The sequence below is a fragment of the Coenobita brevimanus genome, chromosome 26, assembly GCF_032717465.1.
Source record: "Coenobita brevimanus isolate Jiangsu-jjx chromosome 26, ASM3271746v2, whole genome shotgun sequence".
In the NCBI taxonomy this organism is placed as follows: Eukaryota; Metazoa; Arthropoda; class Malacostraca; order Decapoda; family Coenobitidae; genus Coenobita; species Coenobita brevimanus.
Genome location: NC_136979.1, coordinates 23,481,082 through 23,497,190, shown reverse-complemented (window position 1 = coordinate 23,497,190; position 16,109 = coordinate 23,481,082). Strand labels below are relative to the sequence as shown.

The window sequence follows — 16,109 nt, the reverse complement described above, 5'->3', positions numbered from 1 at the left end:
CAAGCGATTTACATCCTAGTTTTGAACTGGCACGACAGGGGAGCCGAGGGAACAAACCGTACCCAACAGCCTGACCAGTCCAGGAGCAAGATCGGGCACCCCTTACATGTTCGGGTGCTAACATGACGAAGTGGGAATTCAGTCCATTTGATTATTGCTGATTAATTTACCATGATCTCAATTAGCTTCTAACGCACTGCGGTATTCCAAGAGGCACTGGATGCTGCGTAACACCTCATCCTTAGAGACTTATTTTGCATATTACACTTTAATCGGATCTTTTATATTATTCATATCATCGGTGACACTGTCTATATTAATTACTATATATATGGGAATATCGAAATGTAATGTGCAGAATAAATCGCTAAGAATAAGGTGTCACAAACTTTCAACAGCCATTTAAAAAACGACCCACAGTTCAAAACGGTGTAGGGGGAACTAGTGACCGGGACAGTAGCCTCTCAGTCGTGGTCTGGTCTTCGTGCATATTAAGAATCTGAACCAGTTCTTGCGATAAACAAGCCTCCACAGCAGCATACTAATATCAGAAATAATTTTGCTTTCGTATCATCTTACTATAATATTCACTCAAGTGTGGCTGTGAATATCTGTTTGAGTGAAGACAACACTAGCATAGTCATACAAAACTGTTAAAGAAAGTTTGTAAATACGTAACCAGGTGGCGGCGGAGGCGGCGGTGGTGGTGGTGCCACATCGATTTTAGGGACAACACTACGGTACAGTCACTCATAAAAGAAACGACCCCCCCGGCCAAGACACCTTTCAACCAATATGATATCGGTCCTGGTAACACTGTAAATGACGTCAGGTGTGGCGGTGTGAAGCTGCGTTTGAGGGAAGTTCATTCAAAGTTCATTCTAAATGTGACGAGCCCATTCATTTAACCCTTGAGGCCGGGAGTTTCATTTGCATCTTATTCCTGCCCCCGGCTGACGATTTTATTCAGCTAATGATAAACTTTTTCAAATGTGATGGGTTACATACATATGCCTTGATAACAAGTCAGATATAATGTATGTTTGACTCGAAATGTGGATTGAAGCAGTGTTTCGCGTAGATTAACTCCGCCCTCCTCTCAAACACCCCTCCTCATCCCTCCATATGGCTGACGTCAAATACACTGTTACCAACACTGAATACCCCGAGGTATATTCCCTCTAACGCAGGGGGGGTCTTTTCTTTTATGAGTGACGGTACATAAATCATTATTATACTGTAAACTGGAGTCGCCCCCTCTCGTCTTTCTCAAACACTACTCCACAGTCTAGGGTGTATTCCACAACCAGGTACTGTAGCTATATATCCCCATCGACTACTGTACGCTCGACATCAAAAGTTCTATCGCCTATCCTGCTGTTCTCTCTATGAACTTCAATAATCACTGTGGTGAAACCTCAGGAACTGACACCGATGACCTTTATTAGATAAAGATCAGTGTCACCAGTGTGAACTGCTGAGAGTTCACCACACTTATTTTCAAAGTCCATGGACAGAAAAACACGAGAAGCGACAGGACTTCTGATGTCGACTACACACTAAGCACAACAAATCTTCATTATTTTCGTATGCTTTGTATTCAGACGCACGGATCGAATGCTCTGAAACATTGTGCTGTGCTTCCGACTCCAATTACTTCCTCTGTACCTGTTTATATGTCACAGCATGACATCAACTTGATCTTTTAACCACTCAGAAGGACGACACACATCGGGATATCTAGGAAAACTTAAATCTGATGCAATTTTATCGAAGCTATATGTAACTTTATTTCATTATTTTTATTGATGCCTTCACGTATTGCAATGTTCCTATCTCGTGGGTAACTTCTGCCCCCCCTCCAGCCCCATTAACCTTTTTACTACGGGCGGTCTCCCCCGAGGTGAAGAGTATGATTTGGCAAATAACGCGGATAATACTGTATGAAAAACTGTCTTCGAACACGGTGACTGCAACTGTGTTTTGCCACGCAGCTACTTCGGCTCTGGAACGACTCTTCCGACAGAAGATAAAGCAACAGTCATGCACACACCGCCACTTACCATCTGAGAAATGTTAATTATAACTGCAGTCAATTACATCGTCTAATCAAAGATTGCTAAATTAACAGATAATAATGGAACAGAGTGAAATCTCCTTTTATTACTTCATTACCTCAGATGTGTACGGGGATTACAGGCCGGGGGTGTACATTGCGGGTCAATAGTTCCTGCTGCATTAACTAGTACCATTCAGTCGGGTGTGGTGTGTCTCCCTTCAACATTTCGGAATCCCTAGCCATGCGTAGGAGGGATACGGAGCACAGGACAGCCTATTCCATACCTCCACATAATTCTGTCACTATTTACTTATACAGCCATGAGCAAAGGTTCGCCAACTCTTCTCTCCCGGCTGAGGCAATGGAAGGTGCTACGCGAACTACAGTATTATGTGATGGCAAGATGAAGCAGGAAGCAAAAGAGTGTGAAAAGGAAATATATTCTCTGTCGTTTGGGGAGGAATGAGAAATATGAAAGGCAGGACACAAAGTCTGCTGAGAATTATTGACAAACTATTGCTCATGGCCGTACCTTCCATGCATTACCTCAAGACATGTAAAGGATTACTGACCGGGACTGTACATTTCACACATCCCCCTATAAAGAACCTACATTTACTACTAGATGACGTATAAAGGGAATATTGACCGGGACACTACATTCCAACTTGCCTTTGTATGTTACATATTTATATACTGCACTTCAGTAAAATTCCTACAGACGTGTAACCATTAATTAATTATCCTCTGTATCATCCAAAGCTTTCACTACCTTCGTACCTCACATCTTTCTTCCCTTGTAACGACATGCTTTTCTAAGAGTACTGCTGAAGTCAGGGAGTGATTTATTGATGAAAAAAACCCTCCACGATGGAGAGGAAAAAAAGAAGAAGAAGAAAAAAAAGCTCCCTCAGACATGTTTTTCATCAATCAAGCAAACCACCTCTTCTGTTTTCCATCATTCATTTACATATTTCACTTACATCCACTTATTATACGCAGCCTTAGTAATTCTCCTCATCATTTCCAATTATTCACTTCAACGTCGTCATTTTTCCAATTTACCTTAAACATTAATTAATTGTCAATATTACCCGTTTCCCTAATGTAAACTATCTGGTACATACGTTTACCTTAGTTATCTCGGTCATCCCCCAGTCTCCAACACAGTACCTCAACATTTTCACTCTTTCCACTTTACCTTAACCCTGTCACTACAAGAGCTTTCCTTTAAGGTGGAAAAAAAAAAAAAATCCTCTAATTGTGCTACGAGTGAAAAAACGAGACGCCATCGTGCTTGCGGGGTCAGGTAAAGAGCTCAAGGTAATTACGATGGTTTAAACAAGTGGAGGTAAAGCGTGAGAATATGTGGCGTGTACTGAGGGTTGGAAGCAACACAAATTATATATAAATGGACGTCACAGCTCGCATTCTCGTCTACTTTGAAAGTTTGTCTAGCGCCCAATTATTTCTGTATATAGCACATTAGCACTGACCTGTGTGTCATACATGAGCTCGATATCTTAATAAAAATATAAAAAATCACACCAGATATTAATAAAGTGAAACAGGCAAAAAATCGCTATGGAAGGGAATCTAAAAGCCGCCTAACCTGACCACAATGCGGGTACATGACACTGAAGGACATCATGAACATTTTCTAAACCCCAGCTGTCTGGTAGTAACAAGAATAGCACAGAAAAGATTAAGAGAATTACCTGAAGTTCAGCCGTTCCACTGCGGCAGGTCAGCAGTGTTATGTAAAAAAAAAAAAAATGCCATACCAAGACTCCAGCCGCCATTCTCTCCAAATAATGGAACAGGTATCATTACTCTAAGGCCGCCAGGAAACAGACAGACACCTACGTACAGTACATAGAAAAGATCTGGGAACAAGGAAAGCAGAAAGAGTGTTGAAATGTTTCTCTTAAGGCACCTCATTAAATTAACGCTGCCTCCTCTGATCAATACACGATGAACTGCAGATATACACGGCAGAGAGTAAAGTTCGGAGGGCACTAGATTTCTCTGTTATACTGAAGGCACACATAGATGACTGCTGGCAGGTTGTTGGATGGAAAATAGAGGACTGAGAACCTTAGAGGAAGAAGTGCAAAGCCAGACGATTGAGAATTGAGGGAGCAGAAGTAGCGCGGGCTTGTTGGGGCCGTGTGCGTGTTTATGGTCGGCCTGGGAGCCATACCAGCCGAAGACCCGACCTCCCCTGGGACACGCGTGAATTGTAGAGTCGGCGCAAGTATTACACGACGGCCCACGATAACGGGTGCTGCTCGTCGGGTGCTGTCGGTCGGGTTGGGTGTCGAGTCTGGGTGCTGTCTGTCGGGTCGGTGTGCCTGTCTGTCAGGTTGGTGGGGTGTCTGGGTGCTATCAGTCGGGTTGGTGTAGGGTCTGTGTGCTGTCTGTCGAGTCAACGTGGCTGTTTGTCGGAGTGGGTGTGGAATCTGGATGCTTTCTGTCGGATCGGTGTGGAGTCTATCGGGATGGTGTGGGGTCTGGGAACTGTCTGTCAGCTGGATGTGAGGTCTTGGTGCTGTCTAGGGTGTGGAGTTTAAATGTTGTCTCTCGGTTGGGTGTGGGGTTTGGATGCTGTCAGTCGCGTGGGTGTGGAATCTGGGTGTTGTTTATCGGTTGGGTGTGGGTCTGGGTGATGTCTGTCAGCTGGGTGTGAAGTCTGGGTGCTGTCTGTCAGGTCGGTGTAATATCTGCTGGATGGGTATGGGTTCTCTCGGGTGAGTGTAGCGAGTGGGCGGTTTTGGCTGAGTGGTTATAGTGTCTGCTAGATGGGTGTGAGGTCTAGGTGCTGTGAGTGAATCAGCGTGGAATCGGGTGCACTATCTTATTATCGAGAGAGGAATGTGTTGGGTAGATTCACACTGGTGGTAGTAGATGCCTGTTGTTTAGTAGTCTACACAGCACATGGAGAGATAGGACTGATTAACCTTTCAGTACAATGATGTTTTATTTAACGCTGATCTTGCTGCCTACACACAATTAAATGAGGGCCTTATCGAACCCCCTTTGTTGGAAAAGTCTCTCACAAACTCAATAAAGTCGTCATGAGATAGTGAGAATATGAAAACAAAAGCTATTACTGACTAACAGAGCTAAAAACTGAGTGACTGATGTGAGTTGAGGGACATTGTGCATTTTAGAAGCAAGAACAATGGAGTGATGGGTTCGCTGTGCTGATGCCAATGGACTTAAGTTAGATTTGTGGAGTAATAGACATGATAGTAGGTGGTACTGGTAATGACAGTAGGTTGGATGTGACGCTGTGTGTGTGTGTGTGTGTGTGTGTGTGTGTGTGTGTGTGTGTGTGTGTGTGTGTGTGAGAGAGAGAGAGAGAGAGAGAGAGAGAGAGAGAGAGAGAGAGAGAACTTCTAAATTAACAGTACATACTGAGAATACACCCTTTAAAAAACTATCGAGCAAATCTAAGCACTTATCCTTCTGCAACACGGATGGAACACTGCGATACATGGGTCTTCCTGTGATATTAGTGCACCACATTACTATCGATATTTTTAGAGTACCCGAGTTTACACAGAGCGTCACGATGCAGAGCGTTATATAGTCCAAGAAGCCATATTAATAGTTCCATCTGTGTCTTAGGAAAATACTAACTTTCATATCCAAAGAAGCTCAGGGGTATGATAGCTGTTTGGTTGGGTGGACAAATCTGATTGTCTTGTAGAAGGTGGCCGGAAGGAACATATGGTTGCTGTCTTCCAATCATCAATATCATCATCATCTTCAACACCATCGTAATCACCACTACCACCACCACCACCATCATAACTAGTATCCCAACCCTACTTCCTTGTTATACATAGTGTGGTTAGGAATCAGAAAAATGAAGAATACAAAGTAGTCACTCCCTATTTACTCATCATTAAGACTTTCGGAATAACGAATATGAATGATGTTATACGAAAGTTATGGCTGATGTTGACAGTCAGAATAAGACTGCGAGACCAAGGCGTAGGAGGGTTTCTTGCACTTCTGCATTACTGTTTCCTTTTTTCTGTTTATATCTTGCTATTTTCTTGCAAGTTATTTGTGTCTTCTCAACACCGACACACGCTTAATAAGAAACATGTGAATAGTAACGTTTCATATGCTAGAAAAAAAAATGCTCTTCTTACTTTAACTTGGCTCAAAACTGCCAGTTCTCCATCTTTAATGCTCAGCTGTAATAACAACAGACGAACACTAGAATATGATGCGTATCACGAAGAAGTTTTGTACAAAGGTACTATTGTCTTTTTCTGGCACTGAGTGACATGAAATGTACTGCAGGACAAAAATGTGGGCCCAGTTTTAGTGACGAGTATAGTAAGGGAACCATCCTCATCGACGATAATATGGCCCTAGATAACATGCGAAACACAATACGCACATTAACGTTTTCAGTACGATATATATATATATATATATATATATATATATATATATATATATATATATATATATATATATATATATATATCACTTTTTTTCTTCATTAGGGGAGATCTGAGGTAGTGGAGAGGCGAGACGGAATCATCATGAACCCAGTGAATACCAGTTCAACTTTTAAAATTCTCATACCGTTACCACTAGATGATTTTTTCCGCTCAGAGTGAACTCGTACAAAACGGATAAAATATTTCACGTGAGGTGTGAGCGATGAAAGTAAAGTATGATGGGTCTCTTCGAAGCAGCTTAAAATCGTCTGGAAATAAGAAGAATAACGCATACAAGACGCCAACATAGTGAAATGATTACTGGAGATGGCATCTGATCTCTTGTTTACCAGGCAACTCCCCTCAGCTGAATAAAACTGTCTGGCGGTAGCAAGAATTATATATAAAAGATATCACTGTATTATCATGAGGCTATTATCAGGCTTGTTATACTAGGGAGTTTGAAAATGGGAAGCTGAAAATAGTTACAGTAAGCAAGAAACTAGCCGCTAGGAGGAAGCAGGAACATAATACATTTCTCGTGAGGCAGGGATGTGCAGACAGGTGGATGAAAATAATTACAGTGAGTAACAAACGCAGTATCCATGGGGAAGCAGTATGTGGCTGGCCCATCGCTGGTGTAGAAATTATATGTTTCTAGTGGCATGTGAGGAGTTTACAGACGAAAGATGAACACTGTTATAATATCGTTAACGTACGGATGAAATGTAGAATATGGTGGGGCAAATTCTGATAGGCCTACCCTTGCTGAGGAATTATGTATGATTCTAGTGGCATACGCAGATGTAAAAAAGGGAAAGATGTAAGTACTGCAGCTACAAAATTGTTACAGTAAGGAAGTAACTTAGTATCCAAGGTGGGAAGAATGAGTTGTTATGACTACAGTATATTCCAAGAAAAATATATATTTCTGGTAACACATAACAGATTTTGGAAGGAAGAGATGAAAATAGTTAAAAGATAGTTACAGTAAAGAAGCAGCTCTGTATCAACTGAAGAGAATGATGAAAACAGTTACAACACAGGATACAGCAAGCAAGGTGGACAATATCTATAGGGAGGTAGGTACTAGTACGGCTATAAATGTTGTAGAAATCACCTTAATTTCACTTGCTTATATGTTCTGTATTTAAGTCGTATAGTGAGGCCATAGATGGCCAAGATAAAAGCAATTACTAAATAGTTGCACCAAGCAAGATATTTAGTATCCGTGATGAGATATGATCTGGTAGGCCTATTTTGTAAAAATAAACTTAATCAACTTTACAAATCTTATTTTTTAGAGGTACAATAAAATCGTAGAACAGCAAGGTGAAAACAGTCACAAAACAGCTGAGGTAAGCAAGAAAGTCAGTATCTGTGGTGAGGTAGGCTATGTGTCTTAGGAGGTGGGGAGTGTGGAGTTGGCAGAAGGGGAGGGGGCCGTACCTAGCGCTGTCCTGGGATTTGAGTGGAATAGCTCTCCGAGGAACTGGGACGAGAGCAGCCCGCTTCTTCCACAGCTGCCCGAAATAGTGGGACGCGGGAAATTGTGGGGCTTGGGGAGAAAAGTGGGCCGGGAGAATTGTAGAGCTTAGAGAAACTAGTGGAGGCTGGAGAACTGGGAAGATGAAGGGGAAAAAAGGAATAAGTTTGGAACTGTAAAAAAACAGTGATCTAGAAAAAAATGTTGAGTTTAGGAAAACTTGAAGAGCTTTGGGAAAGAAGTTGAGGGAATAGAGAAGACTGGGTAAACTGGACAGCTTTGGAGTACTAATACGGTAGGGAACAATTCTAGAGATCACGTTGAGTACACCGCTTCCCGTCCGATCAGCGAAGTTAAGCAACGTTGGGTCTGGTTAGTACTTGGATGGGTGACCGCCTGGGAACACCAGATGGTGTTGGCATCCCTACGTGTCAAGTGGGGTTGGTGGAGGATTAGTGCCCCTCCCTGTAAAACAATTAACTCTAAGCCGTTGGCCACCCCGTTTGGGATACATGGCGTCTGGCAATGAATGAATGAATGAAAAGTTGAACCTGGGGAAACTGTCGAACTGAGATAAAGGGTAAGATGCGGTGACAATACTTGCGTTGAGGAAATTGTAAAGCTTTGAAATAATTGAACAGGCTGGGAAATGGAAGAAATTAGAAAAAATGGTTATGAATGAGGAACCTGTAGATGTTTAGAAGAAAAACACACTGATGAAATTGTGAAGCTAATGTAAAACGGTAAACGCCGAGGAATAACTCAAAGTCTCAAAAACAAGTGAATCAGAGGCAACTGTGGAGCTTAGGAAAACACAAGTGGCTGAGGTAAGATGTGGTGACAGCAGTAAAGACTGGGAAAACTTGGGGATTAGGAAAATGGCAAAGCTTGGGAAAGGAAGCGGTGACAATAAAAGTCTGTGGTATTTTGAAGCCCGGGACAAAAAAAAAAAAAAGGTACGGAGAATATGTGATGACAACAGCTGAGGTTAGGGGAAGAAGTGGTGACAATTGTAGATGTTGAGGGAAGGAATGGTGACACTTGTAGTGGTTAAGGAAGGAAGCTGTGACATTAGGAGAGGCTAGGGGAAGGAGTGGTGACAACCGTAGAGGTTGGGGGAAGAAGCGGTGACAATCGTTAAGGCTGAGGGAAGGAGTGGTGGCAAAAGTCAAGGTTGAGAGGAAGTGGTGACAACAGTCGAGGTTCAGAGAAAAAATGGCCACAATAGTTGAGATTGGGGGAAAAAAAGAAATCAGGTCACTAGCACAAGCTAAGGAAAAACGACATGAAAATACGTGTATCTTGAGAAAAACAGCCTAAGTGGGAAATGTGGAAATCAGTTAAAACGTCAAAGACTGGGGACAATCTACGGGGGAGAATAAAGTAGCAGTGGCAGTAGCTGGGTTTGGAGTAGTGAATGTGTAGATGTTGAGAAGCTGTCACGACGAGGAATTTAATACTTGTGCTTCAGCCCCTCATTATGTCGCCACCCTTTTTTAGTGTTATCTCAAACGATTTCATTCAGTTTATGCAAGACGCCCTTGATCCGAGCCAGAAACAATATCCAACAGAAACAGCTTTCATTAAACTCCTCAGAACATTGATCTTTCTTGTTCTTGCCACCATCATGTTGTTTTAGTCAACTTATCCTTTGCCGTACAATGGCGAATTTCTATTTTATTTTTGCCACCTTCATACATTTTTTTGTCTTGGGTTTTTGGTTTTAAGAAAGGTTACCCTTAGCCTCGTCAAGCAAGGTCCTTCCAGGCAAAAACAAAGTTGTCTATAGCGAATTTACTTTACCATGACAAAGACTCATAATTCCTTCCTGTTCAGTTGATGGTCTGATGTAGTCAAAATGGAGGACTGATTTGACTAGTAACTGTGAACACTCATTCCAGCCTCGTAACTACGGCTCACTGAAAACTGATGCAACATAAATGCAGTAAAGAAGTTATGGGAGTGGTCCAGTTCCCTCTGATGAAAACGAACTAATTATAGCAAAACTCATATAGAGAACAAGCCAACAGCCACCAATGGCCAGCACTAGGCGGACCAAGTTGTGTTGGCGAGACCGGACGTGAGTTTCGACACTAAAAGTCATTTTTATATGGAGGTACTCTGGTGCAACAATCCACTCAAGAATCATGGTCCTGGCTTAATAATCATTGGAGCCTTAGCATTTCGCACGGGCAAGGTCGTAATTATAGCGCTTTTCATATTTTCTGCACTTGATGACCGTTGACCCCTGACCTGGCAGACATACGTCATGCATGCACGAAACACACTTCTAGTACTCATTAACGCCTATAGGCATGCAAACTTTCATTCGATTCCATCCTCCCACGGTGGAGCTAGGGAACTTGAAATTCCAGGAATGGCCCACCAGAGGTACAACTTCTAGGTCGCGCTGCCAGCGACTGGAAGTGAGTTTCGACACTAAATATAATTTTTGTATGGAAGTACTCCAGTGCAACATTCCACCCATGAATCACGGCCCTAGCTTATTAATCTTCGGGGCCTTAGCATTTCGCGCAATCATAGTCGTGATTTTAGCTAATTTCACCGTTTTGCATTTGATGATCTTTTACCCTTGACCTGGCCAATGTAGCAAACAGGTGTACATTAGAAAGTTGTAGTACTAGCTAATGTCTATAAGCATGGAAACATTCATTCAATTCCATCACGCCGCTGGCGAACTAGAGGGACATTTTTGAAAACCGGTACTGGTTGCTAGGGATGCTGAGGCCAATCTTCGCAGGGTTGCCACTCCGAAACTAGAGAAGAGAAGGGAAAAATGGATGGCACACTTCCGATAGGGAGTGACCTCAAGATTACGCCTAAAGATGTCAGACCTTTCTACGCCCACTAGTAATGCTTCTACAACTCAAAATGTGAAAATTTCGAAAGAAAAAAAAAAAAATGTGGGTTTTCAGCCTTGGCTAGGCAAAGAGTCGATGCCAATAGACCAAAACCCTGCGAACACAACCGGGTCACAGGCTGGTCATTGTGTCCAAGTTTGGTCGGAATCGGTTAATTCTGAAGGGTAGAAGTGCCTGCCACAATTAAACAAGAATTCAAGAAAGAACACGCGATTAACAAAAGCAGCATGGAGCTGGCCAACAAGAGATCGTAATGAGGGGGATAAGGGAGAAGTCGTAATGCAAGGGTTGAAGCGACCTATCAAACCACAAGCTACTTATCGCCTTACAGCGCGTGAGGACGTGCACAAGGTAAAAAAAAAAAAAAATGAGTAAATAAAGTAAGATAATAAAAATTAATAATAAAATAATAATAATAATAATAATAATAAAAATAATAAAAATAACAATAATAATAAACATAATAATAATAACACACACACACACACACACACACACACACACACATATATATATATATATATATATATATATATATATATATATATATATATATATATATAGAGAGAGAGAGAGAGAGAGAGAGAGAGAGAGAGAGAGAGAGAGAGAGAGAGTACCGGGCTAGAAGGCATAATTTCAATCTCCTGATTTCAAGAGGTCATCCCTACACTAAATAAAATCTTCTGATAGTAACAAGAACAAAACTAATCGTCATCCGTGGGAGTAAACCTCTTTTATACGATAAAGTCATGTTGTAGTATATTCCCCCCACCACCAGACGATTATATTCAGTCTGCTGGAGTATCGTCCTAATGAAGGGGTAAGTACAGGCTAAACTTAACCCTTCCAGTTCGAAAAAATCTCTACTGAACTGAATAAATTTGTCTGGCAGAAGGAAAATAATATGCACGGTGCACTGTCTACCTACGTGGGGTTTGTGGCGACTGTTTCTTGCCCCTTAACTATAAAACAATCCCCCAAAGAGACATTTCTATTCCTATTCCCTACAGAATATCTCCCACATGCAAAATTTCCAGCCTCTTCACTATAAAAGGTCTCTCCAAATCGAAAGTTCTTGTCCCTTCATTACAACAGATCTCTACAAAGCGAAATTTTTTTGGTCGCTTCACAATGGAAAAAAGAAAAAAAAAAGAAAGAAAAAAAAAACATGTCTAAGCGAATTGCCTTGCCTCCCCAGTGTAAAAGACCCTTCCGTGGCGAAATGCAATCACAGAAAGAACTGGAAGAAAGAACGAGATGAACGAGATGCCATCGTACTGGACCAACGGATGGAAGCTCTGTAACCCTTGCCACGCCGGTCTTTCCCAGTTGGAGCAAAAATCTTCTGGCGCTTGGAAAAATAAAATGAAGACGTTCTCGTCCTGAAAGGGTAATGGCCATTGCTTCTGAAGCCTTCACTATGGGATTTTTACTAAAGCTGCATAAAATCACCTGCAGATAGGCAAAATTAACGTTATCGTGCTGAAAGAAAACTTCAACTGTTACTTGTCCCTCCCCTCCGTAAGATTCTCCTTAAGCTGGGGAAATAATCATCTGACAGAGAAAAAAACGAAATGAAAACATGTAATCGTAATGACAGAGTTATTGAAAAATGTTTCGTCTTATTCGCACCTACAAGTCTCCCCAACCCTGCGTCAAATCTTGTGGCGGTAAAGAAATAAACGGGCACGGTGAGATCGTGCTGAGTGAATTAACGAAACATTTCTAACCTGTTCACTACAATGGTTTCCCACGAGCTGAATAAAATCGTCTGGTGGTAAAAAGAATAACATCAGACTGCTGGTAACCCTTCACCATTAAAGGTCTACCCAAAGCTGATTAAGTGGTCTGGCGAAATACAGTTCCATCAGATTGACCCAAACATCTTCATTATAAGGGTCTTCTCTAAAATTATTAAGACTGCCTGACGGTAAGGAACAAAACTACCTCTAATCCCTTCACTACAAGTAGTCTCCCAAAAGCTGATTAAATCAAAGACTGCTAATATTCCCATCGAGATGCAAAATAATCTTTTAAACAAAGAAATGTTAAAAATAAACATTCAAAAGACTTCCTTAAAAACAGGTAAAATCTACAGTTTTATGTTACTCTTTAACACATTATTTATTGTTAGACTAATGACCCTATAAAACCCTTTAAAAGGCCGAGAGAGAGAGAGAGAGAGAGAGAGAGAGAGAGAGAGAGAGAGAGAGAGAGAGAGAGAGAGGTATACTGATTTTACTTTTTTATTTGACCAAGGAAGAAGTCCAGAGTACAAAGTTTGAAGTGAGATAGTGAAGAAATGAAGCTCTGATACCTGCTTGAGAAGTGTTTGGAAGAAGAAGAAAAGAAAAGAAACTCAACAAATAGAATAGTGTCTCTCCCACATGATGCTGGCCATACATACCCTGGCGATAGAGATATTAAAACAAAAAAGACATTGTTGTTGCAAAGAGGCATAATAACGTACCAATGGCTGGGTCTAATAATAACAACTAGGGGAGCACTCACTAGAGCGCATCACTCCGACAAGGGCAACGTAATTTCCAAACCACTCATCATAATGGTTAGGGTTTCTCATCACTGAATAGGGTTTCGCAAAAGGTGTTTTCCGGATCCAAAATCTGTAATAAGATCCGTATCGGTCCCAAAAGTTAATCAATTGTTTCCTGGGTTATGGGCTATCTACCCACCAAATTTGGTCCAATTCTCTTTTTTAGTTTTTGAGTAATCCTGCTAAGACAAACAAACAAACAAACAGGGGTGAAAACATACTCTCCTTGTCGGAGACAACGAGAAACTTTGGCGCTTGGAAACACTGGATTACAGTCTTCTCGCCTGAACCATGACTAGCGGGTAAAGCACAACTCACACCTCAGTATCATCATCGGCATTTTATCTTTGGCAAGTAGGTTGGCTGCAGGACTGGCAATGCACATGATCACGCTCTGCTCAGAACATTGATACCGTAACCTTATCATTAATGTGCACCGTAAATATCTCCTCCGGGGCAAATTGTACATAGTTATCAGTGGTGTGTGTGTGTGTGTGTGTGTGTGTGTGTGTGTGTGTGTGTGTGTGTGTGTGTGTGTGTGTGTGTGTGTGTGTGTGTGTGTGTGTGTGTGTGTGTGTGTGTGTGTGTGTGTGTGTGTGTGTGTGTGTGTGTGTGCGCGCGCGTGCGTGCGTGTGTGTGTTGAATTAACCTTATTACTTCCCTCGGATCAGAAGAAAGACATCATAATTATTGCATATCTTAATAACGTGCGATATCAAACATTTCCTCAGAAGCAGACTGTACAGAGTAAACGCTGGTGTACAGTTTTCTCTGCTGTGTATTATCATCATTCATTTGCCTTAACTCTAGCGAAAACTTTTGTCCTTTTGAAGCTTATATTCCGTACCTCACTGTCAGAATATGGCAATCCTACGACTCTACACTTTCTCCACACAGCCTACGTCATCATGACTAGCACCATATTCTCGTGTTCATCTCTAAACTCAAAGTTCATGAGGAATAGATGGCACTTTCAACACAAGTCGACTCACAGGTTGATATGATTCACACTCGACTGAATAAAATCGTCAAGCGTTGGCTGGAATAAAACACTAAAGTCGTTCCTACTACGAGAGGGTTACTGATGTCAATAACATCCTCTGGCTCCTATGACTCCCTCTCATATGAACAGTCACCTGGAATAAAATACGAGTACAAGAGCTGTCCAGACCATAAGACTACCTATCACAAATCAAATTTTGCTAACTGTAGGCATATTTTATTTACGAACTTGGCCTAAGTTGTTGAAAATGAGTGTCTTCTCGATTTGGAGAGGTTAATACAGCTCTAAAAAATCCCTTAAATAACAGGTAGCTCTCTTGCTGAATTACCTCGTCCGATAACAACAAGAATAAAAAAAAACATACATTCTCGGGCGGAAGGTACTAATATCGCCACTACATTCCCAGAGGCAATATCTTAGGGGAGTTTTTATTAACTTCCTCGAGCCTAAGGTGTGCATATCCCTTTTACTAACAGGACTTTTCTTCACAATATTCTCGCTTCCAGCAGACGGTGTTATACATTAAAACCTGCTGGCTAGTGGAGATCCTTCCTATGCTGAATGAAAATTGTAAATCGGCTTGTAGGAATTCCTCAACTAGTCACCAATATATCAGCTTATTGGAACCCCACAGCTGATCACCAATTTATATATCAGCTTAGACGTGACTGCACTGTTCCAAGCAAGGTAATCAAGATATAATGTTCCGCCTGGTCGAAGTCACTTCCGGCTGACAGTCTTCACCAAATGTCTTCACACACTGGAGATGGTGGGAATCGGTGTAGATCCTGTTGAAGGAATGGTAGAGGTAGCGTGTGCAGATGACAGAAAACTGAGCAGATTTATCTGTTTTTATTGGCCACAGAAAGATACAACTGCGACACAGAGAGAGCTCGTTTGAATGATAAGTGCGTTCTGCCCTAGCTGGCCGGCTTCCCCGCTGGGAGTGGCCCTGAGGTCAACATAAATACAGAGGTGCCAAACCCCACAGACAACTGGGATTTATACAGGAATAGAAGTATCACAACTTTACCATGCACATTATACACCTCAATAAAGTAGTATTGATTACATTAAAGTATATCAACAGGGTAAATATTTCCCCAAGACAATTCATATTTCTCTATCGCCTTCTCTTTACCCTCGTTGTTTATAATAGAAAATGCTGGGCTTTGCCAGTCTGATCGCTCACCCTTCCCATGCCACACTTATAGTAAGATGGTGTTTGGTTGATTATCATCACACTATATTACACACTCGTTAATTATGTTTAAACACTTTGTATGTAATACGTAAAAATAGTGTGACACTACAACTCATCATGGAAACGATGTCCGGCACCAGAACAATTGCCTCGTTGCGGAATAAACTACAGAAACCTCACCAGATTCATGGGGTAATGTCGTTTGTTTATACTTTCATCTTTACTCGAACACCAAACTAAACTGAAGTGGACCGTAAAAATACGAGAGAGGGAAATGATTCACGATAATTCATGGTGGCCGATGTACAACGCCCCTCTCCCACTCCGCCGGATGATTTCTCGTGTGTGGCGGGGACGGTTCCATCAGTGTTATCAATGTCTACCTGGCATTACATACTCATATCCTACTCCCACTGCCACACCCACACCCACATCAGCAGACTGAGCTGTCCCTG

At 41.7% G+C, this 16,109-nt stretch overlaps 1 pseudogene; it reads left to right on the top strand.

The window, feature by feature from the left end:
- Positions 1-8,312: 8,312 nt before the first annotated feature.
- Positions 8,313-8,432, top strand: LOC145394259 (5S ribosomal RNA; annotated as a pseudogene).
- The last annotated feature ends 7,677 nt before the right edge of the window (positions 8,433-16,109 follow it).